Source organism: Macaca mulatta, chromosome 9 (assembly GCF_049350105.2).
Source record: "Macaca mulatta isolate MMU2019108-1 chromosome 9, T2T-MMU8v2.0, whole genome shotgun sequence".
In the NCBI taxonomy this organism is placed as follows: domain Eukaryota; kingdom Metazoa; phylum Chordata; class Mammalia; order Primates; family Cercopithecidae; genus Macaca; species Macaca mulatta.
In genome coordinates this window covers 57,949,184-57,973,489 of record NC_133414.1, presented here as the reverse complement: position 1 = coordinate 57,973,489, position 24,306 = coordinate 57,949,184, and the positions used below count along the sequence as shown (strand labels likewise).

General features: G+C 41.6%; 1 long non-coding RNA gene across 1 annotated transcript in view; it reads right to left on the bottom strand.

The window, feature by feature from the left end:
• LOC106995785 (uncharacterized) overlaps nt 1-24,016 on the bottom strand; it is a 30,016-nt gene extending 6,000 nt beyond the window's left edge. The window contains exons 1-5 of the long non-coding RNA XR_003719292.2: nt 22,537-24,016; nt 15,366-15,574; nt 12,515-12,732; nt 11,542-11,657; nt 6,568-6,633 (exon numbers count right to left, since the gene is read on the bottom strand). This is a non-coding gene — a long non-coding RNA (uncharacterized LOC106995785). The remainder of the gene's footprint in view (nt 1-6,567; nt 6,634-11,541; nt 11,658-12,514; nt 12,733-15,365; nt 15,575-22,536) is intronic.
• Nucleotides 24,017-24,306: the final 290 nt, after the last annotated feature.

Below are 24,306 nucleotides of genomic sequence, written 5' to 3'. Positions count from 1 at the left end.
GGAGAGAGAGACCTTGCTATGTTGCCCAAGCTGGTTTCAAAACTCCCACCCTCAAGAGATCTGCCCACCTTGACAACTGGAGTAACTGACTCTACAGACACATACCACCATGCCTGGATAATTACATGTTATTAATTTTTATTTGTGTAGAGAAATCTTGCTATGTTGCCAAGGGTGGTCTCAAACTCCCGGACTTAAAACAATTCTCCCATCTCTGCCTCCCAAAGTGCTGACACTACAGGCATAAGCCACTGCATCGGCCTGACTTGAGGTTTCTTTAATCTAGCATCCCATACTTCATATAATTGTGAAAGCCAGTACTGTTTTTTATTATTCTTATTATTATTACTTAGTATTTCAACAAGAATCAACCATCTCTCAGGACCGGGCGCGGTGGCTCACACCTATAATCCCAGCACTTTCAGAGGCTGAGGCGGGCGGATCACAAGGTCAGGAATTCAAGACCAGCCTGATCAATATGGTGAAATCCCATCTCTACTAAAAATGCAAAAATTAGCCAGGTGGGCTAGCAGGCGCCTGTACTCCCAGCTACTTGGGAGGCTGAGGCGGGAGAATCGCTTGAACCTGGGAGGCATAGGTTGCAGTAAGCTGAGATCACGCCACTGTACTCCAGCCTGGGCAACAGAAAGAGACTCTGTCTCAAAAAAAAAAAAAAAAAAAATTCAACCATCTCTCACCATTGCCATGACCCTGGTCAGAAACACGTTATCTCCTGCCTGGATGTTGCCACATTCAGGACTCCTGTTTCTACCCAAATCTCCCCACAATCTTTCTCAACTCAGCAGCCAAGGGATGTTTTTAAATCAGAAGAAAGATCACGTTGCCTCTCTGCTCAGAACCTCCCGCAGTTCCCATCCCAGTCAGAGTAAAAGTCAAAGCCCCAGCAATAGCCTCCCAGGGCTTACACAATCTTTACTGATCTCAGCCCAACAACTCCCTGGCCTCCTCCCCTACTTCTCTTCCCCTCCCACTCCCCCCACTCGGCCCCACTGGTCTCTTTCCTGAGCTTCAGACACATCACGGAGTTCCCTTCTAGCAACTTTATCCTGTTGTTTCTGCCTACAACGTTCTTACCTCAGCACCTTGGCCAGCTGCTTCCCCCACTTCAAGTCTTTGCTCAATTTTCACTTAGGGCGACCCTGGCCACTCTATTTAATATTGCCATCTGTACCCATTCCTGCCATGCTCACTCCTTTTTTTTTTTCCCACAAAATCTCGCTGTGTCACTCAGGCTGGTGTGCCATGGCATGATCACAACTGAGACCTCGAACTCATAGGTGAAGCAATCGTCCTGCCTCAGCCTCTCTAATAGCTAAGACTACAGGTGCATGCCACCACACCTGCTAATTTTTTAAAAAAATATATACGGCATCACTATGCTACCCAGGCTTGTCTTGAACTCCTGTGCCAAAGCAATCCTCCTGCCTCAGCCTCCTAAATACCTGGAATTACAGGTGTGGGCCACCACCCCTGGGTTCATGTTCATTTCTTCTTGCAGCTGTTACAAACTGCCCTACATTGAGTGCCTTAATACACCACAAATCTACCACCTAACAGTTCTGGGAGCCAGAAGTCCAAAATAGGTCAATTAAGGCTAAAGCCAAGGTGTCAGCAGGACTGCATTCCTTCTGGAGGCTCCAGAGAGGATGTGTTCCCTTGCCTTTCCCAGCTTCTAAAAGCCACCCCCATTCAATTGGCTCATGGCCCCTAACTGCATCTTCAAAGCCAGAAGCGAAGCATATTCAAATCTCCTTCTCTGACCTCTGCTTCCATCATCACATCTCCTCCAATTCTGACTCTCTTACCTCCCTCTTTCTCTTATAAAAACCCTTGTGACTGCTAGACACAGTAGTCGTGGCTCACACCCATAATTCCAACAGTTTAGGAGGACAAAGTGGGGAAAGGCTTGAGGCCAGGAGTTCAAGACCAACCTGGGAAACATAGCAAGATCCCCAACTAAACAACAAAAACAAAAAGAAATAAGAAAAGAAAAAATTAGCTGGGCATGGTGGTATGCATCTGTATTTTCAGCTACTTGAGAGGCTGAGGTGAAAGGGTCGCTTTAGCCCAGGAGATCGAGACCAGACTTGGCAACGTAACAAGATCCCATCTCTACAAAAAAATACAAAAATTAGCTGAGCAAGGATGGTGTGCACCTGTAGTCCCAAATACTTCAAAGGCTGAGGCAGAAGAATTGTTTGATTTGAGCCCAGGTGGTTGAGGCTGCAGATAGATATGACTGCATCATTACACTCCAGTATGGGTGAAAGAGAGACACTCTGTCCAAAAAGAAAAAGAAAAGAAATACACATTTGGTTTCTGCCCTTATCCCGGCAAAGAGCTTCTAAAGTTCTCATAAACATCTCGGTGATAAAGGTGATAGGAGCATCTTCTGTTTCAATATTTGGTCTTAGTCCCAGGTTTCTAACACAAGAACCTCTAAGACCTTTGGGATCTCCACCATAGTAAGAATGCATTTGATGATGTTACTGAGATGACTGGGTGACTGAAAGCTCCTAGACAGCTTCAGGAGGAGGGCTGGTTGCCAGAAGAGCAAACCATGTGATTAGAGGCTTGGAACTGTCAGCCTCACCTACTGAGCTCCAGAAAGAAACAGTGGCTGAAGACTGACTTAATCACCAACAGTCAACTGATTTCATCAATCATGCCTGCATAATGAAGCCTTCATAAACACCCTAAACAGGGTTTGGAGAATGTCTGGGTTGCTGAACACAAAGGGGATACTAAGAGGTAACATGCCCAATAGAGGGCATGGAAGCTCTGTGCCCCTTCCCACATACCCTGCCCTGTGCATCTATTTCCCTTTTTTTTTTTTTTGAGACAGGGTCTGGCTCTGTCTCCCAGGTTAGAGTGGCACAATCGTGGATCACTGCAACCAGTATGCCTCCCTAGTTCAAGCCATCCTTTCACCTCAACCTCCTGAGTAACTACAAGTGTAGGCACATGTCACCGCACCAGGCTAATTTTAGAAAAAAAAAATTTGTAGAGATGGGGTTTCACAGTGTTGCCCAGCCTGGTCTTAAATTCTTGAGCTTAAGCGATGCTCCTGCTTCGGTCTCCCAAAGTGCTGAGAATACAGGCAGAAGCCCAGCATGTGTACATCTCTTTCATTGGCTGTTTCTGAAATATATCCTTTACAATGAACCAGTAATAGAAAGTAAATTGGTGAGATCCAGTGGCTCACGCCCATAATCCTAGCACTTTGGGAGGTTGAGATGGGAGGATCATGTGAGCCCAGAAATTTGGGACCAGCCTGGGCAACATAACAAGACGCCATCTCTACAAAACATAAAAGAACATAGCCAGATATGGTGGTGCAGGCCTGTACTCTCATTGGGAGGCTGGGGCAGGAGGATCACGAGTCCAGGAGTTCAAGGCTACAATGAGCTTTGATCACACGGCTGAATTGCAGCCTGGCAACACAGTGAGACTCTGTATCTCAGAAAAACAAAGAAAATAACCTGTTTTTCTGAGTTCTGCAAGCTGTTCTAGCAAAAGAAAATAACCTGTTTTTCTGAGTTCTGCAAGCTGTTCTAGCACATGATTCAACCCAAGAAGGGGGTCATGAGACCCTGGTTTCTAACTGATTAGTCAAAAGTACATCTAACAACCTACGACTTGCAATTGGCATGTGAAGTGAAGGTAGTCTTGTGGGACTGAGCCTCTATCCTGAGGGGTCGGCACTAACTCCAGGTAGTGTCAGAATGCAATTGGGGGATACCCAGTTGGTATCCAGATTGTCCGAAAACTGGTGTAGAATCTCCACATGCACATTTGGTTGGAAGTGTTTGACCACAGCTACCATTCAAGAGAAAGAACTACTCATTATTAAAAAAAAAAAACCATAAAATTATGTTCTACAAAAAACAAATCAACCTTATCTACAGCCCAGTCCTACTCAAATATAGAATGTTAGAACAAAAAGTCTCATCATGGACTCGAGAGCTGACATCAGGAATGTCACAGCCATCCTGCTCTCTGAGAACTCATCTTCAACAGGCAGGGGGGACACTGCAACTTGGGACATGATCCCTGCACAAGTAGTAAAAAAATGAGTAGTAGAAATCCAGGGTCCTAAACCCATATCCAGAGCGGTAAGAGTTTTTCACTGGCTGGCTAATTTACAGTGGTCTTGCATCAGAGGAAAAATAAGGCTCAGAAACTAGGTATTCAAGTTACCCAAAACTCTCATCAGATACAGAATCCATCTGCTAACTTTCTATCTAGTATTAATTCCATAAAGTTAGAAAAATATCACTCCAAAAATAAATCCATATGGCACCTAGCATCAATGCATTTCTCCCAAGTAAAAGAGGAGGCAAGGTGCTTTACAACTCAGTAATGGGCTACCACAACACAGGACAGTGGTACAAAGCTCCCTTTCTCCCCCGCATAACCCAACACAGAAAAGAGTGGGTGCAGTGGAATGAGGCTGGGTGAAGAGAAGTTCCTCTTCTTACTGAGAAAATAGATCACAGGGCATCAAGTAACATGTAAAAGTCTTTATAACAAGGCATTTTTTAAAAAAACATTTTCTAATATTTTGGTATCAGGAAAACCCTCAGATGAATTTCAAACACTATAAAAATGCAATACATAAACAGAAAATATTAACTGTTAACAATAATAGAGATAAATTGGAACCTTTATGGATTGCTTTTTGGAATGTAAAATGTTACAGCCCACTGTGGAAAACGGTTTGGTAGTTAACATATTAAGCATAGAATTACATGATCCAACAACACCCTTTAAGCTCTATACCCAAAAGAACTAAGAGCAGGGACTCAAACAGGTATTTGTACACCCGTTTAATAGCAGCATTATTCACAGTGGCCAAAAGGTAGAACCAGCCCTATGCCCATCGGTAGGTGAATAGATAAAGAAAATGTAATATACACATACGCAGAATATTATTTAGGCATTAAAAAAAAAAAAAACAACTCACCGGGTTCAGCAGCTTACACCTGTAATCCTAGCACTTTGGGAGGTCAAGGCGGGCTGGTCGCTTAAGCACAGAATTTTGAGACCAGCCTGGGCAACACGGCAAGACCTCACTTCTAAAATAAAATTTTTTTTTAAAAAAAGGAAATTCTGATAGTGTTACGAGCCTTGACAGCATTATGCTAAGTGAAATAAGCCAGACACAAAAGGACAAATATTGTACAAGTCCACTTATATAAGGTATTTAGAATAAACAAATTCATAAACAGAAAATAGAATAGTAATTGCCAGGGGCCAGGAGGAGGGTTCAATGGGGAGCTATTGCTTATGGGGTACAGAGCTGCAGTTTAGAATGGTGACAAAGCTCTGGAGATGGAGAGTGGTGATGGCTAACAATGCGGATGTGCTTAAAACACCAGGGACCTGTGTGCCCTTAAAAATGGTTAAGTGTTATTTTGTATTATGTATATTTTATCAAAAAATAAAAATAAAACACCAAAACAGTACACCACATAAGGACGTACTAAGATGGCAAAATCTAAAGCAACTTTTTAAAACCCAGATAGTTTTTCTGTAAACAGCATACGAATTAAATGCTTATTAAAAATTTGCCCCTTTAATTTAGTTGAATTAATTCTACTTTCAGAGATTAAATAATTAAATAAACTTAATTGGAAGCATAACTGAAAAACTAAACACTGAATGCAGGAAGAGGAACTGTAAAAACACATCTATGTACATAAACTAATTTACTGACAACACTCGAGTATCCCTTAACTAAAGCCCCAGTATTACAGAGAAGATGGACAAGCACTTGAAAAGCTGTCAGCAGGAAACTGTTATACCTAAAAATGTCAATAAATCTGCATTAAAGAGAATGTTCTATTTTTCTATTATTAAAGGTTGTCACCTAGGGTTACCATCTGTTACCATGTGCACTGACTACTAGGCCAGATTTAGACATCAACAAGTAATGAAGCATACATACCTAGGAAGTTACAATTTATAATAAAAACTATGATCAGAAAAATAGTATTTGCATCATGAAGACCTTCAGTTACCACTTAGTTTTCATCCTCATAGGCTTTATTGATCAATATAGTAAAGAGGTATATTAACTCTTATAACTTAAAACAACTTGTTGCCTAGGAAAGCATACCAAAAAGAATCATCTTTTATTTCCAAGACAGGTGTTTTAAGAATAATATAATCTGTAAAACAGAATAGACATACAACAGGCCAGGCATGGTGGCTCACGCCTGTAATCCCAGCACTTTGTGAGGCCAAGGCAGGCGAAATCACAAGGTCAGGAGATCGAGACCATCCTGGCCAACATGGTGAAACCCTGTCTCTACTAAAAATACAAAAATTAGCTGGGTGTGGTGGTGCGTGCCTGTAATCCCAGCTACTCAGGAGGCTGAGGCAGAAGAATCCCTTGAACCAGGGAGTCGGAGGTTGCAGTGAGCTGAGATCATGCCACTGCACTCCAGCCTGGTGATGGAGCAAGACTCCATTTCGAGGAAAAAAATAAAAAATGAAAATACAACAAATACAGTAACACATAAAATCTCTTTTTCTTTTAACCTTCTGCTGGTCCTTCAGTTGCTGCTGGTACTGTTCCGTCATTGCCTTCTGAAGAATGATGGCTTCCTAAAAAGAAAATAAACATATAATAAACCAATAAAAACTCACAGTGAAAGACAAAAGAGAATCTAGATAACAATGCAATCATTTTTAAGATATAATAAACATGAAAAATGATTTTTTAACTCAATGGAAAAATACTTTCTAATTTAGAAAAAATTATAACACTTCTATTTGGAAGCTAAAAAATATTATTTTAGAATACAAATACAGAGTAGACCAAAGTAGGTTTGTGGATTTAACATTAGTTACTGTATGATAAAATTACTGGATATTGCAACCTGAAGAAGCACAATTATGCTTCAAGTACCATGCTCATCTGTCTCACTCACACATACACACACACACACACCCCCCGAAGTGTGAATGCTTGCTTTGCTCAGACACTTAATTAACTTTCTATAAATAAGTTCAGGGTTTGCTGTAGAATGCTTCCTGCTTTCCATTTTCACTATGGTGAAAGCTATGGAAACTCGATCCCCATAATTTAATCAAAGTTGTACTTAAAGTAACTCATAAGTAAAAATTTAAGATCCTATCTTCAGTATCAAGAAAACATTTTAATCCGGGTAATATAATCTGCTTGCTTCTAAAAACTGGGACATAAAGCAACAGATCAGTTAGGCAGTCACATGGTAAACAGGTTTATCCTACTGGAGCAGAAGTTTATTCACAAATAGGAAAGAAAGAATCTAAGATTATCAGAGCTCCAGTAGGATTAAGACCACAAGTTGCCCCTAGTATACATCCACTGTCCTTAAAGATCTGAGCTACTAACATGGAAAAGATTGAAAAACACTGCCTTCAAGTATAAATAAAAATGTATTACATTTTGGAAGAATACATTGCTTAGGGGGAAGGGAAGCAGATGCTCATCTATTTTGTCCTGTCTATTGATAAATAAATTCAGAAGCTGTACTAAAACTAAAATAAAAGTTATACATACATTTTCTCTTAATTTTTAAAGAGTAATGATTAGTCTGAAAAACTCATTTGGTGGTTACTGTTCTTGAATTAAAAGTGCCATACTGAGGTGAAATCTTTTTGGTTTTCAATACCTAGCTTTATTATGTCACAATTATCTTGGGATTCTTTTCAACTTACTGCATATTGTGAAAACTCACCTGAATTCAAAACTCTAGGTAAATCTACAAACATCTGTGAATCCATCTTTAATTAACTTGTAAAACACACTTTCTCTGCACACATTTCCTTTCTCTTTTTTTAACTTTAATATTTGGATTTAGGAAGCATTAAGTTCTTTGACTGTAAAATCAAAGAAAAAAGAGATATGAGGTCATAGGAATGATAGATAATAAAGAAGAGGCCAGTAATTAAAAAGTAAAATTTCAGTAAAGAATGACAGTTAAGATCGTTGTTCATGTTACTACCTGAACACCAAGGGTTTGGTCCAGGTCCTGCTGCTCACCAGACAGTAACTAGTCATTGAGGTGACAAGTATTACCAAGCAAGAAAGCTTTAACCTGGTGCTGCAGCCCAGGAGATAGGGGCTCAGTCTCAAATTTATCTCCCTGACTGACTAAAACTAGGGTCAGGAAAGAAATGTAATAATGGGTAAGAGAACAGAAATTAGAGAGGGGCAGGAGGCATCTGGTGCTGAGATCTGATATTTTTCAGTTGATACTTACTGAAGGTCTTTTTTTGAGGAGAGAACTCAGATAAAACAGATACAAGTTTCAAGGTTTAACAGCAGGGTCAACTCTTATGTTGATCCAAACAAAACCCTATCCATGGGACAACTGGGCCGGTGTCAATGTAAGCAATAATTCTATAGGTCCTTTTTGTTTAAAATCTGAACAATTAAATTTATACTATATGCTAAACATAAGGAAAATACATCTTATGTACTCAAGGCCAGAAGAGATAGAAGTAAAACCTACTACTAATAGCCTATGAGTGTCAAGTTTGGGAACACTATAAAAAATTACAAAAAAGTAATAAATGCATAAAAGTTACAAATTAACAAGTGCTATTTCAGAATTCTTCTAAATACTAAGTACATGAACTTACTAATATTTGCATTACTAACCACACAATAAGAACCCGACTTCTGACTATTCTGAGATAAGGTATAAATGTGCACCTTTACCTTAAATGGGAAAGTGTGTCCTGTACCCACTTTGAGATTCATGAAAGGGAAAACTGATTTGAAAAATGTTTGCTTGTCAAGTTCATTTATATGTTAAGAAAAGGTCAATACAATTTTTCCTTTTCAATGTAGAAAAGTAATACATAATACTATAGTTATAAATACTAAAACACAGTCTGTGGAATACAAGAAAACATTAAATACAAACACTATGTAGGAAAATGGAGGTAAAAAGATGATACCTTGCAAAGACTTCAGTAGAAGATTTTTATCAACGTCATCGCTTTCAAAAGGGCATGTTTTAGGATACAAAGATAATACTTCAACAGTAACCCTCCCTCCCCAGGCTAGAGGCAGTGACTTATGCCTGCAATTCCAGCACTTTGGGAGGCCAAGACAGGCAGATCACTTGAGGTCTGGAGTTCGAGACAGACCTGGCCAACAGAGTGATACCCCATCTCTACCAAAAAATACAAAAATTAGCTAGATGTAGTGGCATGCACTTATGTAGTCTCAGCTACTCGGAAGGCTGAGGCAAAAGAATCCCTTCAACCTGAAAGGCGGAGGTTGCAGTAAGCCCAGATTGCACCACTGCACTCCAGCTTGGGCGACAGAGTGAGAATCTGCTTAAAAAAAAAAAAAAAAGTCATGTTTACATAGAGTTAGGCTGCACAGCTCACTCTCTTAACCATCCTGTAATTCTGCCCACTCTATGCTATGCCCAGTCACTGACGCACTTGTTTGGTAGCTCCCTTAGAGCTTAGAACCTAGGTTTTATGTCCTGCTCTACAGCTATATAATTTAAGAATTTTCCTCTGGAGTTTGTTGGATTCTAACCCTATATATAACAAATCTTATTAATAGTACTGAATCTTAAAGGAGGCTGTGATGTCTTTAGTCCCTAGAAATATTAAACAACCTATAAACAAATGACCATGAGAGTAAACAATCCAAATTTCTACATGCTTTAAAACACTGAGGCGGCCGGGCGCGGTGGCTCAAGCCTGTAATCCCAGCACTTTGGGAGGCCGAGACGGGCGGATCACGAGGTCGGGAGATCGAGACCATCCTGGTTAACACGGTGAAACCCCGTCTCTACTAAAAAATACAAAAAACTAGCCGGGCGAGGTGGCGGGCGCCTGTAGTCCCAGCTACTCGGGAGGCTGAGGCAGGAGAATGGCTGAACCCGGGAGGCGGAGCTTGCAGTGAGCTGAGATCCGGCCACTGCACTCCAGCCTGGGTGACAGCGCGAGTCTCCGTCTCAAAAAAAAATAAATAAATAAATAAATAAAAAAATAAAAAAAAACACTGAGGCAATGTACTGAGAAACACACCTAAGAAACTGCAACCAATCTACTCTGGACAAAAATTTAGACACTGTCTCTTCAAAATAAGCTATCTGGTGGTACTTATGCATATTCTTACATATATCAACAGTATTTTACATGCCATAACCTTAAAAATAATTTTAAAAGTGTCAAAATTATAAGCCTTAATCCATCTCTGTGGGCATGAAAAATGATACAATATACATTTGTTTCTTTAAAGTATTCAATAAAATGCATAAACTTCTAGAGCAATCACTGAAAAAAAGGGTTCATACTAAAGGTTGTAATACTAGGAAAGAGGGCTCAGTACTGCAGGTTCTTAAAGGCAAAAGTTAATAAAGCCTTGCTTTTGGTTGTGAATCCTGGCCTTAAAACATTATTCACATGATCTCCCCTTCCTTTTCCTATTGTAAAGATGTGGTGACAAACCAGGTCTGCTCATGCAGATAATAATCTTGAAAACAGTGGCAGAGAAATAACATGAAGGGAATATAGTTTACTTAATGACCTCCTAAATTGGAACTTATTACCCCATGCCTCTTGCATATCTCCAGACTAATATAAAAGAGGTATGAAATGGCTGTTTCCTACCAGTATTTTATTTGATGCTTCATTTTTTTTATTACTTGTATAACTACCTACAATGCGTTAACAGGAACAGGAAAGCATAGCTATTCAAGCAACTAAATAATTATATAAATCTCTAAGACATAGTAATGGACCAATTATTTTTAAAGTACAACACACTGACAAGTAGTTTATTTTTAACTCAGTTTTGGTTTGTTGTTAATGCCATTGCTTGGGAAAAAGCAAAGAAAAGCAGGAGGAGGTGAAGGAGAAACAAGAAGAGAAACAAGAAATAGAAGCAGCAGCATAAGCAAGTAAAGAGGAACGAGATGATGATGATGATGAGAATAAAACAGACTGGAAGAAAGGAAAAAGAACAGGTGAGGGAACCAGAAGGCCTATTATACCTTTTTTCCCCTCCTTGATTCATGAAAACTGAAAAAGTTCAAGACTTTTTAACAACAACAACAACAACAAAAAAACAAGTAAAAAGATACACAATCACCCCCTAAATTTTGTTAAGACTGAGATAATGCTCCATTCACACCTGGCTCAGGTGCCAGCAGAAGGAAGGGACCCTCCAGATTCTACAGAAGAAGGGGGAGGACTCCTCCTTGCCCTGACGGCACCTCCACTGCTACCACCGAGGCCCACGGCACAGCACCCACAGCTTCCTACCCATGCCAGGCCAGGTGGCCCCGCAGCGCTCCTACTCCCACTTCCCAGGACCCCAGACTTGCGGCTGCTGCCACCACTAGGGCCAATGCCAATACAACCACCGCTGCTGTCGCCCTCGATGCACCGGCACTCCCTACAAGACTCTTACCACCTGGCCACAGCCACAGCCCTGCCCCCCAACCTGGCCACAGACGGCGGCCCTCCCACCTACTCCTCCAAAGCACCACCCACCGCAGCGAGGCCAGCCGCCACGTCCCAGGCTCCAGGCTCAGCCTTCACTTTCCAGCGTGTGGCAGGTTGTTCCTCCTTCTGGCACGGAGCAGCTGAGCCAACAAAGTCAGAAAAGCCTAGAACATGATGCAGGGAGTGGTAACGTTAGAGCCTAACCTCGTCATAGTGGCCACTGGGTGGCAGTGACAGGTTTCAGTTAACTGGAGAGAGACTCCACAGTGGCCTGCTCCCCATCCACAGGAGCCGTTGGGCCCACCAACGGCTGCGGCTCCTCTGCGAGCAAGAACAGCAAAACTCAGACCCAGCCACCACCACCCCGCCTGCCCTGTCCCCCCCTCCCCGCGCCCCCCGCCCAATCCGAGTGCCAGTTTCCGTTCCTAACGCCTCCACCCACAGGGCCCTGTCCCCCCATGACGCCTGCTACTCCGTGCCCAGGGATCCCAGGTTGTCTCAACACAGAGCAAGAGGACGCAGACCCGGGAACCATGACGGGTGTCGGGGCCCTGCCATGCTCATGATTCCCATGGAAACGCTGTGCCCCCACCGGGCTAAATCACGAGCAGTAGGAGGTCTCCCTCTAGATTCTGGAGCCTGGCTCCTTCCTTGGAGGCCACCGCTGTGGCGGCCACCTTTGCCGCCACCAGCAGTGCAGCCCCTGATCGCGGCCCTAACCCGCCGCTGGCAGTGTAGCCCTCGATAGTGTCCCAAACACCCCCACACTCCCAGGAAGTGTAACCACCGACAGCGCCCCCAACCCGTCCTCACCTCGAGCACCCAATAGCGACTCCAACCCGCCCCCATACCGGAAGAAATGACGCCTAGAACAGCGCCCCAACACGCCCTCCGTCCCCAAGCACCACAGCCCTGGATAGCACCACAGCCCTGGATAGCACCCCAACCCCCTCCCAGCTGCAGGCAGTGATGCCCGGAATAGCGCCCCCACGCAGTGGGCAGTGCAGTTGAGGATACGCACCTACCGTGGCCGCCTTTCTACCACTCCGGCAGCTGTGCCGTCTCTGTTGCAGCCATCAGCCTCAGCGAGGCGAGCCGCTGTGCCACAGGCTCCGGCCTCCAGCTTGCGTCCGCGGAAACCACCTTCTCCTCCCGCTATAGCACTGTACCGAGCCAGCTGCTAGTCCGCCATCTTACCGCTCCAGCTGCACTTCAGTCTCTGTTGTCGCCCCCAATGTTCTGATTGGATGAAAGAAAACCTCTAGGCTTATTCTGATTGGGCTTTCCTATCATGTTCTGATTGGTTAGCCTAAGGCTTGCTCTCATCCAATCAGAACATGTAGTCCAGGAACCTTGGTATATAAAGCCTGCTAAGCAGAAGTCAGCCCGTTCCAGGCTCTTTTGCTTCTATGTGTTCTGCTGGTGTGTGCCCAGCTTAGAAGTGGGGAAGGGGCTGGGCATGGTGACTCATGCCTGTAATCCCAGCACTTTGGGAGGCCGAGGCCGGTGGATCACGAGGTCAAGTTTGAGACCAGCCTGGCCAAGATGGTGAAACCCCTGTCTCTGCTAAACATACAAAAATTAGCCGGGAGTGGTGCTCCTGTAGTCCCAGCTACTTGGGAGGCTGAAGCAGGAGAATCGCTTAAACCCAGGAGGCGGAGGTTGTAGTGAGCCAAGATCGCGCCACTGCAGTCTAGCCCAGGTAACAGAGCAAGAATCCATCTTGGAGGAAAAAAAAAAAAGGAAGGGGGAAAGAAAGAGCCACCTGCTGCATGCTGGAGGCTGTAGCCTACAGCTGCACAGCTGGGCTCACTGCAGTGAGTGGCAGTGATGCAGCATGGCAGGAGCAGTAGGATCTGGATGATTTCCAGCTTCATCCATGTCTCTGCAAAGGACATGAACTCATTCTTTTTTATGGCTGCATAGTAGTCCATGGTGTGTATGTGCCACATTTTCTTTATACACCAAGCAATAAGATTTATCATCTGGGAGGCCAGGTGCAGTGGCTCACGCCTGTAATCCCAGCACTTTGGGAAGCCAAGGCAGGCAGATCATGAGGTCAGGAGCTCGAGACCAGCCTTACCAACACGCTGAAACCCCATCTCTACTAAAAATACAAAAAAAAAAAAATTAGCCAGGAGTGGTGGCGCGTGCCTGTATTCTCAGCTACTCAGGAGGCTGAGGCAGGAGAATCACTTCAACCTGGTAGGTGGAGATTGCAGTAAGCAGAGAATGAGCCACTGCACTCCAGCCTGGGAGACAGAGGGAGACTACCATCTCATAAATAAATAAATAAATAAATTAAATTTATCATCTTGGGTATCAGGCGAGAGGACTAGCTAGGTTGGGTACATGGAATTAGAATTCATGAATGAAGAAATTCAAAATTAAAGTTAAGAATATTATTGGTCTATATAGCATTTACAGAAAGGCCAAAGAGACAATATTCCAGACTATAGAGGTTAGAGAAAATCAAGTTATCTATCTTAAGAGCACATTTTTTTTTTTTTTTTGAGACAGAGTCTTGCTCTGTCACCCAGACTGGAGTGCAGTGGCGTGATCTAGGCTCACTGCAAGCTCCACCTCCCGGGTTCATGCCATTCTCCTGCCTCCGCCTCCTGAGTAGCTGGGACCACATGGGCCCGCCACCTTGCTCGGCTAATTTTTTGTATTTTTAGTAGAGAAGGGTTTCACTGTGTTAGCCAGGATGGTCTCGATCTCCTGACCTTGTGATCCACCCGCCTCAGCCTCCCAAAGTGCTGGGATTACAGGCGTGAGCCACCGCGCCAAGCCCAGCCTCCTTTTCTTTAAATTTTGGCATAACACAGAACTCAGCAAAACTTTGACAGTATGAATGATTACATACTATTTACAATATTATTGTCTTCTCTATCTACTTGTTTATTTACTGAGAAAAAAATGTCAGCGTAATCACAGAAGCAACCTAATGAATAAACTACACCTTGATTATAAGAAAGAATGAAAATTGATTCATCCTTCTTGAATACAGAGTTTTAAAAATTCTTAAGTGAACTATGGCTTATTGAGTACATCACAATACTTTTCTGTTACAAAAACAAAGACAAATGACTGCTTTGGGGTTATTTCCCCAAATAGCTTCCATGGGTTTCTCCATCTGGTACATTGCAAAACTTCTTTTAATGCCTAAGCCCTCAGGAGAATTTCACAGCCGCTTTGTAAATCCTGGAAGTTCAGGAAACTGCCAACACATGCTGACCATGCTAAGTCCCAGTCTCCTTGGAAAGGAGTCTTGATAGTAGTGGACTCTCCCTTGAGGAAGTCTCACATGGCAGAAAACCAAGCGACTGTAACACAGGGTCTAGTTGTGCAGTGATCTGCCTCGCTCACTGTCCCTGGGGTTCATTTTCCTCAGCTGGGCACACACAGAATTATGGCTTGCTTTGAACAGAGTTCTTTTATATCATATGTACCTATGTTAGAGCCATTTGACTCCCTTCATTGTTGGTGGTCTCCAAGCATAAGAAGAATATTATAGGTCAGGCATGGTGGCTCATGTCTGCAACCCCAGCAATTTGGGAGGCCAAGGAGGAAGGATCACCTGAGGCCACGAGTTCGAGACCAGCCTGGACAACATAGAGAGACCCCATCTCTACAAAAATTTTTAAAAATTAGTTGTACATGGTGGTGCATGCATGTAGTCCAAGCTACTTGGGAGACCGAGGCAGGAGGATCACCTGAGCCTGGGAGGTTGAGGCTTCAGTGAGCTATGATCACACCACTGCACTCCAGTCTGGGCAAGACAGTGAGCTCCTATCTCAAAACAACAACAGCCACAACAACAAAAACGTAAAAAGAATACATAAATGGGAGAATGTGTTCTTAGAACTCACCCACTCGAAACTCGAGGACATCAAATTGACAGTCTTGGTGACTTTCTAGGTAAAAAAATCTTCAAAATGATTATAAATAGATGAATTTTCCTGATTTGGATTGCTGAGAGTTCATTCACAGTTTAGGTTTGTCGAGTAATTCCTGACTCCATCATAGCCAGGAGAAGTAAAGTTTCCTTCAGGAGTGTTTGGAAGAGACCCACCACACACTAAGAAAACAGAAGGCAACAGAGAAAGTAGTAGTAAGATTCAGGCCACAACAGAAGAGATAAACAATACAGGAATAGTAACTAAAACATCAACATTACTGCTTTGATTTGTTTTTCTAGATGCAGTCAGGGTTATGATTATGGGTAAAAGGCATGCAAATTATGGAAGTTTCTGCAAGTTTATAAAGGAAAAATGTGCAAAAATCAGTTCTCTATCTTCCTGTTGGTGTAGATTAGGTGGCTGGGGTTTGGCTCTGTATCAATAAGTTAAAATATTGAGGCCTACTATTCATTAATATTTAATTTAGAGGAATACCCAAATATAATGGTGGCAGGTCCTAATGGCTTGATTAGCAATTCTCCACTTGATCTAATAATTTAATTTAAATCAAACAGATAATAGGACATTGACCTACCAATGAATTTGCCCCCTTTTAATAAAGTAATAGATGCTTCTTGTACCAATGAAATAATTTAGTGGGTTTTTTTAATATTCACTTCCACTTCTAAATTTTAAAACCCTTAGGTAATAGCACCAATCCAGGAAATAGGAGGATATTTATAATTAGAGACCATATCTTGCTTAATTTTGAAATATTCTATATCAAATCAAACCTCCCATTTATTTTCACTGGAAATACGTGTGTGAATAGATGACTAGAAACAATAAAGCCTGTTCTGTCCCCAGCAAAATTAATTATTCTCCGAGACTAAGCTACCTTCTAGGAGGTAGATGCTCTCTTTCCGCACCAAATAATTGACCAAGGACTATGGGACAGGTCACCAATCCTCATGGTAACACGACTGAAACTGTGCTAGAAGTTCATCTAATGGCATTAAAGTTTTAAATTCACCACAGCAGTTTCTTTCTGAAATCAGAAGGCTTTTTTCTGTCTGCAGTAAGTTTTTGATCTGCTTATATGTGTTTGTCTTATGTCAAATATTTCAAGTGAACTTTGATCACTAAAGCGAAAATGGATGGCTCTGCTGCCATTGGCAGTAGCTGGGGGGCATCTGCAATGCACCTGATCAAAATGAGGTACATTTACAACATCCCACATTATCTGCATCTTCACTGGAGGTATAAGAAGCAGTGAAGCCTCCATATGGTCTGGATCCATCCATGTGAAAAAAATGACTTTCATTGTGTTTCCTGAAGATTTAATCTCACTGCTTACATTCACACTACTACACAGTTTCTCTAGCTGGGGTGAGTTACTTCTAATGCCATTGAATACCTTTGGGAAAGAGTTTAACCTTTAGACACACAATCCATCTTACTGCATATTTCCTAGGAGGTGATATTCCCAGCCCAGACCCACTTCCTTCTATGGGAACCCTGCCCTAAAATGAATGATCTAACAATGCAGGTTCCTATCCCAGTGCCACAAGCCACTATGTTACCCTGAACACATTTTGTGACCTCAGGATGATTTCACTAGAGTGAAAGTATTGCAGTAATGCCTTCCTGCCATGGGGTGATAGATTAAAAGCTGCTGTACACTTTGGAACTAGAAGCTGAGCTCCCAATGTAAAGGAAGATAAGCCATCATGCTTACAATGTGGTGTGCAGAGCTCACTGATGGGCAGTTTTTCTTAACAATGCATCAGGACTTTTGTTATTTGGAAAGGAAGCTTAAATGTTAGTTTCTGATAATTCGATGTATATAATGAAGCAGATATTTTTATATATTTTAATTTTTGTTTATTTTTTGAGATGCGGTTTTGCTCTTGTTGCCCAGGCTGGAGTGCAATGGCATGATCTCGGCTCAGCTCACTGCAACCTCTGCCTCCCAGGTTCAAGCGATTCTCCTGCCTCACCCTCCCAAGTAGCTGGGATTACAGGCATGCACCACTGTGCCCAGCTAATTTTGTATTTTTAGTAGAGACAGGGTTTCACCATGTTGGTCAGGCTGGTCTCGAACTCCTGACCTCAGGTGATCCACCTGCTTCGGCCTCCCAAAGTGCTTGGATTACAGGTGTGAGCCACCATGCCTGGCAAGCAGATATTTTTTAATACCTTGAAAAGTAATTTGAAAAATCAATCTCCATATGCAATTAAACATAATAGTTCTTTCCTCGTTAGTTATGGATTCAAAGCTTCAATTTTCTTATTTGAATTTTTAAGAATGAATTATTATTGACTCCAAAATATTAAATAATAACTGTAGTCATTCACATAGTTACAATAATTGGCAAACTATTGTTCCAATGCTGTACAAAATAAAAAAAATTTACATGAAATAACTAAACAATAATTCATTAAGTGATTAATATTCCAGTGTTTAAAAGGATTTGAATGACTCGAGATTAGAAATAATGACTCAGACTATGGCACTAAAAGTTATGCAGTAGGAGAATGCACTCCACAACAAAAGATGTCAGCTTTTAAATTTTACTATAATTAATTAAATTTAGCTCTCTGGGGCTTCTGGTCTAAAGTGTCTTCTGGCTCACTGGACCAGAAGAAGAGTTTGCTATCATTTACTGAGCAGACAAAAATACCAGTGTTTGCTCATCATCTACTCAGCCTGTCTTATCCAATCAGCACAATACCCTCCCGGGCAGATAATAGTATCCCTGTTTTCCAGATTAAGATACCAGAATTCAGAAAGATGATGTAATTTGCTGAAGTTCAAATAACTAGCAATAATAGAACTGGGATTCAAACCATCCTTCTGATTCCAAACCATGAAGTAGTGTATAAAGAAACAGATGAGGACAAATATTTCTATAATGCTGAATACAGGAATGGGCATCACATTGCTAAAATCAAAAGGGATTAGAACCAACTATAAGGTTAATGGGACATGTTGGAAACCATGATCAATAGCGTTATCCTGCCTCTGAGTCTGCCTTTGGCATAGAATCACAATGACTGAACATGTTATCGTCATCCATTTATCAGAGTTCTGCTGTTAGAAGCAACCAGAATGCAATTCTCATCATTCTCCTCTAATCCCTTTTGTACTCAGAAACTACAACTCTCAGAATACAAATGAAGTAGGCATGTGAGATTTAGGACAGGCTATAAAATTTGCTATAAGCAGGGACAAAATCATATATAGGTAGTATTGTAGGATGCACCAAGTGGCATAGCTTTTCATTTTCTCTGTCTGTAAGAGTCAGATAGGCAGGTGGGTTTGGAGAAATTTTAGTCTCAGACCAGCTGGATAAGGCATTAGCCAGGAAGCAGTGCAATAAAAGTTAAAACTGCCTCCTCTGCACCGGCAGATCTTCTTTCTTCTTCACTCTTTTCTCTTTTTTTTTCTTCTCCTTCTTCTTTTCTCTTTCTCCCTCTCCTTCTCAATCTCCTCCTCCTTCTCTTTCTCCTTCTTCTTCTCCTTTTCTTCCTTTTCTCCTTCTCCTTCTTCTTTTTTTCTCCTTCCCCTTCTCCCTCTGTCTCCTTCTCCCTCTCCTTCTCCCTCTTGTTCTTCTCCCCCTTCTCCTCCTCCTTCTCGTCCTCCTTCTCCTTCTTCTCCCCCTTTCATCTTTCTTCTCCCCCTTTTTGGCAAGTTCTCAATCAAATAGAGTGGGGGCAAAGGCCAACCCACATGCCCTTGTTTGGAGCAGAGTAAAGAGGAACCAAAATAAACATTGAACAGATAAAATATATTATAGAAAAAGGAATGTGGACATTATACTAAAGATTCAGAAAAAAAATTAATTCTGAAAGTGATTCCTTGCTGGAGTTTTAACCTCCCCAAGAGAAAAGACCTGTGGATATGACATTTGTAGGTTTCCCTGCTTAAAGAGTCAGGGCACCCTCATGCATACAGACATGCCAGTCATCCTTTCGGTAATTCATTCTTAAATATGAATGAACAGCCAAGGATCAGCAGACATTTAGGGAATTGACTATTGTAAAAGGTAGAGACCAATATGAGTAAACAGGAGATAGGAACATGAAGAAAACTGACCCCACATAAGCAACACAAAACTTCAAAGTTACTATTAATATATTCATGTACATATTAATATAGTGAACATATAAAATATTTAAATATATATTTTTCAAAGAACGACGGTAAAATAAAGATAATTTCAGGTATATCATTTCTGAAAAAATGTATTGCCCTTGCCCTTGTCCTTGGGGAGCTACAAGAGGGTATGCCTCACCAAAAGAGGAAATTAATCAAGAAAGGGACTTGCATAGCATCACAAAGCCAGCTTTCTAGCCCAGGAGCAGAATGAAGGAACTTGCAAATCTGAAGACAAAGGGAAATTCTGAAATGACAGCCAGCATCAGGTTTGCAGCTGATGGACAAAGACTGAAGGAAGGATATTACTGAGGAAAAGAAATGGAACTGATATGTTTTACTACAGAAGGTGAAGATGCACACCCAGGGTGGAAAGGGTGTGGAAGAATTAGTGATCAATGCGTAAAACCCAAGAAAATATAAAGAGGACACAATTATTATTACTCCTTGGGAAAACAAAAGCAAGTGTTGCCATAGTACACTACTTGGCTCAGTCATGAATGGTATTTACATGATCATGGTAATGTCAACTGAATGACAATTTAAGCAAAAGCTGTGACATATGTATTTTGGGAGACATTTGGGAGATTATATAAACTGTACGTACTTCATGTGCGTTTGTGGTGGCAGAGGGCTAATGCTCATCTTCCAGAGTAGGATGTGGATAGATAATGTCCAAAAAAAGCAAAGAGTAGTAGAATAGGAATATTATTTAGAAATAATGACATAAAATCCACCAGCAGTAGCTGCAAGAGTTATAAGTTGATAATTAAGGGATAAGGAGATAACAAGTAAGATTTGCTCTGGAATTTGTGGTTGTGGCTACAACTGTTATCTTTATTTGAGTTCTAAAACTATGAATGTTCATATTCTCTTTCCTAAAGGACATGTGAATACTCCGCCTGTAAAATTCCTAATAACCATTATATTCGTATGATTTAAACTACGAAAATAATTTCAAAGGTAAAAAACAAATGTTATTTATTTTTTGAACTCTCCAAATATTACTCAATAAGCATCCATTATATTTATAACCAGAAAAACAGACTAAAATTAGAATTCAAGTGGATTTATATCACATGATTACAAGTATATAAAATATGCTTTGCCAAGAAGAGATGAGAAAACGCATCAAAATATGGTATAGTGGGAGTGGTTAGTATTTTTTTCTACTTCATCTTTGTTTATATATATTCAATCAATAATAGGAAACAAAGTTTCTTTATAATAAACAACCTTAGTCCAAAATTTCCTGGCTCTCAAACAAAAGAAAACACACTTGGTTTCTTATTTTCAAGATCTGAAAGACAACAGTTCAGTCCTTCAGATATTAGAACTTGGAAATAAAATCTGAAGGTTGAATGAGATCATTTTAGGGCAATACAAAGTGGTCATAAGATACAAATATATTTCATATTTTTGAAATTCACTACCCAACAGGAGACAATTAAACTGAAAGCAGAAGTGGCTTCTTATTAAAGGGATAATGATAGTACCTCTACTATCCATTCATTCAACAAGTATTTATCTCTATTATGTACAGGCATTGGGGATTCAGTGAATCCCCAGCAGTGAATGAAACTATAGCTTGACCTCAAGGAGCTTACATTCTAGTGGGGGAAGCAGACAATAAACTGATGAACAAATCAAAATGATATATGGCAGCAGGTGTGAAATGCTGTAAAACAACATGGCAGAGAAGGGTCAGGCCAGGGTGGGGTCTGTAATATAAGGTACTTACACCACATGGATTAAAAAGCATTCAAGCAGAGACCTGAACGAAGTGAGGGTGTGGAGCAGGCCACCATCTGAGCAGGGGCATTCCAGATGAAGGCAACAGCTGGACAGGGAGAATCTCAGCACATTCAAGGAACGGAACGGAGGCCAGGTGGCTGGACCCCAGCAAGCAGAGAAGAGGGGAGTTTGAAATAAGGCAGACAGGTAGAAGAGGGAGGGGCAGCAGGTAATATCAGCCAGGTGGGCCACAGGTGCAATTTGGGATTTTCCTCTGAGTGAGATGAGAAGCCATTAGAGGATTTTCAAAGGGAGCAATATGATGTAATTGAGGTTTAAAACCATCACACGCTGCTGTGTTGAGAATGTTGGGAGATGAGAATGGAGGCAGGGGGACCAGGTGGAACTTGCTAAAATAATCCAAGTGAACAGTGGGGGTAGTAGTAGTAGGGATAATAAGTAGTTTGATTGTGGATATTTTTAAAGATACACCCAATGGGACTTGCTTAGAGATGCCATATAGGGTGTGAGAGGAAGTATTCCAAAATAGACATCAAGATTTTTGACCTTAGCAACCAGAAGTTTGGAATTATTTCCTGAGATAGTATATACTGCAGAAGGGGCAAGTTGGGGGGAGAAATGTGCTAATATTAATCCAGTCTACCTATCTACAGACACATATGTATGTATAGCACTTCACAGTTAACAATCTATTTGTTATTCACACTCAGGGATCTCATTTGCTTTCTTTCACTGCAGGAAGCTGAGAGTGCTGAAGGCACATCTGAAACCACTGGAGGTTGGCGACATAGAGGTCAGGTAGCAGTGCTCTCCCACCAGGAGTCCCTCTGCACCCCCGGAGAGAGCAACCATTATGCAGGACGACCCATCTGCTCAGAACTTTCGGTGGTGGCTTGTGCTGTGACTCTGGTCCCATTCACCTATGTGCTGCCGTAGGCTTAGCTTCCCACAGCCTCCCCAGTTTTGCCATTTGTCATTATCATTCACTCTTAAAATTTATTCTATGACCCCGATGCATGGAGTGATAGCCGTTAGCCTCTTAAAACAACTTTTACAATTAGTTTGACAGTTTACTGTGTTTTGGTCTCCCAACAATACTTAGAATTTGTCTGAGTTATAGTTGCATAGACGGCAATTTTCCTGACCTAGTTTTCTGACTATGATTTGTGGGTCAGTAAACTCCTTAAATGATGGAATATAACATCTCAGGCCGCAGGGAACACTTACTATCACATGCTCGTTGTTGCAGGATGGATGCGTGGCCGGCCTCAGGTTGTTAAACGTTAGGGTGATCCGCCTTCCCTCTGGGATGGTGATTCTCCACTCGTAGATCCGGCCATGAGGATTTGGGTTCTGTTAGTTGGGAGAAGTAGATGTTCCAGCAGAGCCCTGAAGACCCCCACCACACTCTGATGTGAGGGGAAAAAAGCTAAGAAAACTTCCAATCAAATCGAAGTGTCTCTTTCCATCAGGGAAGCTCTCAAAATTCAGGTATTTAAAAATTATCCTTCTAGACAAAATTATTCTCTGTATTTATGTGGGTGACGATTTTAGTGAATATATACACTTATTTCCTATCTCTATTAATATTTAACCCTGGCTTCCATGGATGATAGTCCACAGACAGCAATTTAATTATCATCATGGCCCAAGAAATATGAGAGACCAATGAATACAATGAACTTAAGAATCAGGAAAAATGGGTCAGGTACAGTAGCTCATGCCTGTAATCCCAGCATTTTGGGAGCCCAAAGTGGGCAGATCACGAGGTCAGGAGTTCGAGACCAGCCTTACCAACATGGTTAAACCCCATCTCTACTAAAAATACAAAAATTAGCCGGGCGTGGTAGTGGACACCTGTAATCCCAGCTACTCAGGAGGCTGAGGCAGGAGAATCGCTTGAACCCGGGAAGAAGAGGTTGCAGTGAGCCAACATCGCACCATTGCACTCCAGCCTGGGTGACAGAACGAGACTCCATCTCAAGAAAAAAGAATCAGAGAAATAAGCTAGGAGTGGTGGCTCACGCCTGTAATCCCAACACTTTGGGAGGCCAAGGCAAGACCCCATCTTTACAAAAAAAATCAGGAAAATCAGAAGGTTAATGTAAGTATCCAGTTTTTCCAAACAAGATCTTTATTTCATCTGAGTTTGTTGGATTTGCAGTAATGCAAATTCTGAGTAACTACAGGACTTTCTTAAGGCAGGCACTGCAGTATAACTCTCATCCTCTTATTATATCTCTCGTGATACTAGTTATTTTCCCTTATAGCATTGATCACAGCTGTAATTTTTCATTTATCACTGTGATTTTTGATTAAGGTCCAAGAAGATAGGGGTCATGTTTTGTTTTGTTTTTCAAACTGTTGTAACACCAGTGCCTAGCACAGTGTCTGTCCAATGCAGGTGCTCAATGTTGTTTTGAATGAATCAATGAAATCACCTTCCATGCTGGATTCAAATCACAGTCTGAATCCTGAGACAGAGAGTCATCTGTGACAAACCTGACCACGGCAGTATTGCTACAAGTGTCTATGCTGTCAGGAATGGTGTTTGCACAGCATCTGCCCAAGATGCCTCCTGTGAGAGACAAATAATTAAATATATACGTCCAGGTGATTGATTTCTTTTAGTGTCTATTCGAAGTGTCCTGCGTGTACAAAGAAAATAATAAAAAACAAGACCTTGCCCATGAAGAAACGTTAATCTCTGTCAAGAAAACAGGAAAACATGAGTGAAAATTAACATATTCAAATATATGAAGAAGTGAAAAAAAATGCAACCAGTTAGGGGAAGGATATCTCGGGACAATGAGGAAGGCTTGCTTATTTGGTTGAAAAAGTGCTCTGAGACAACAGAGTGACAAATATCTGCCTTATGCTGCTGCCAGGAGACATGCATGACCTTCTCTCTGCCTCAAACTATGGAACACCCCTCAAATAATAGCATGTGGCAATGGGATGTCTCAGCAGCAACAGGTTGCCTTCACACTACCATTG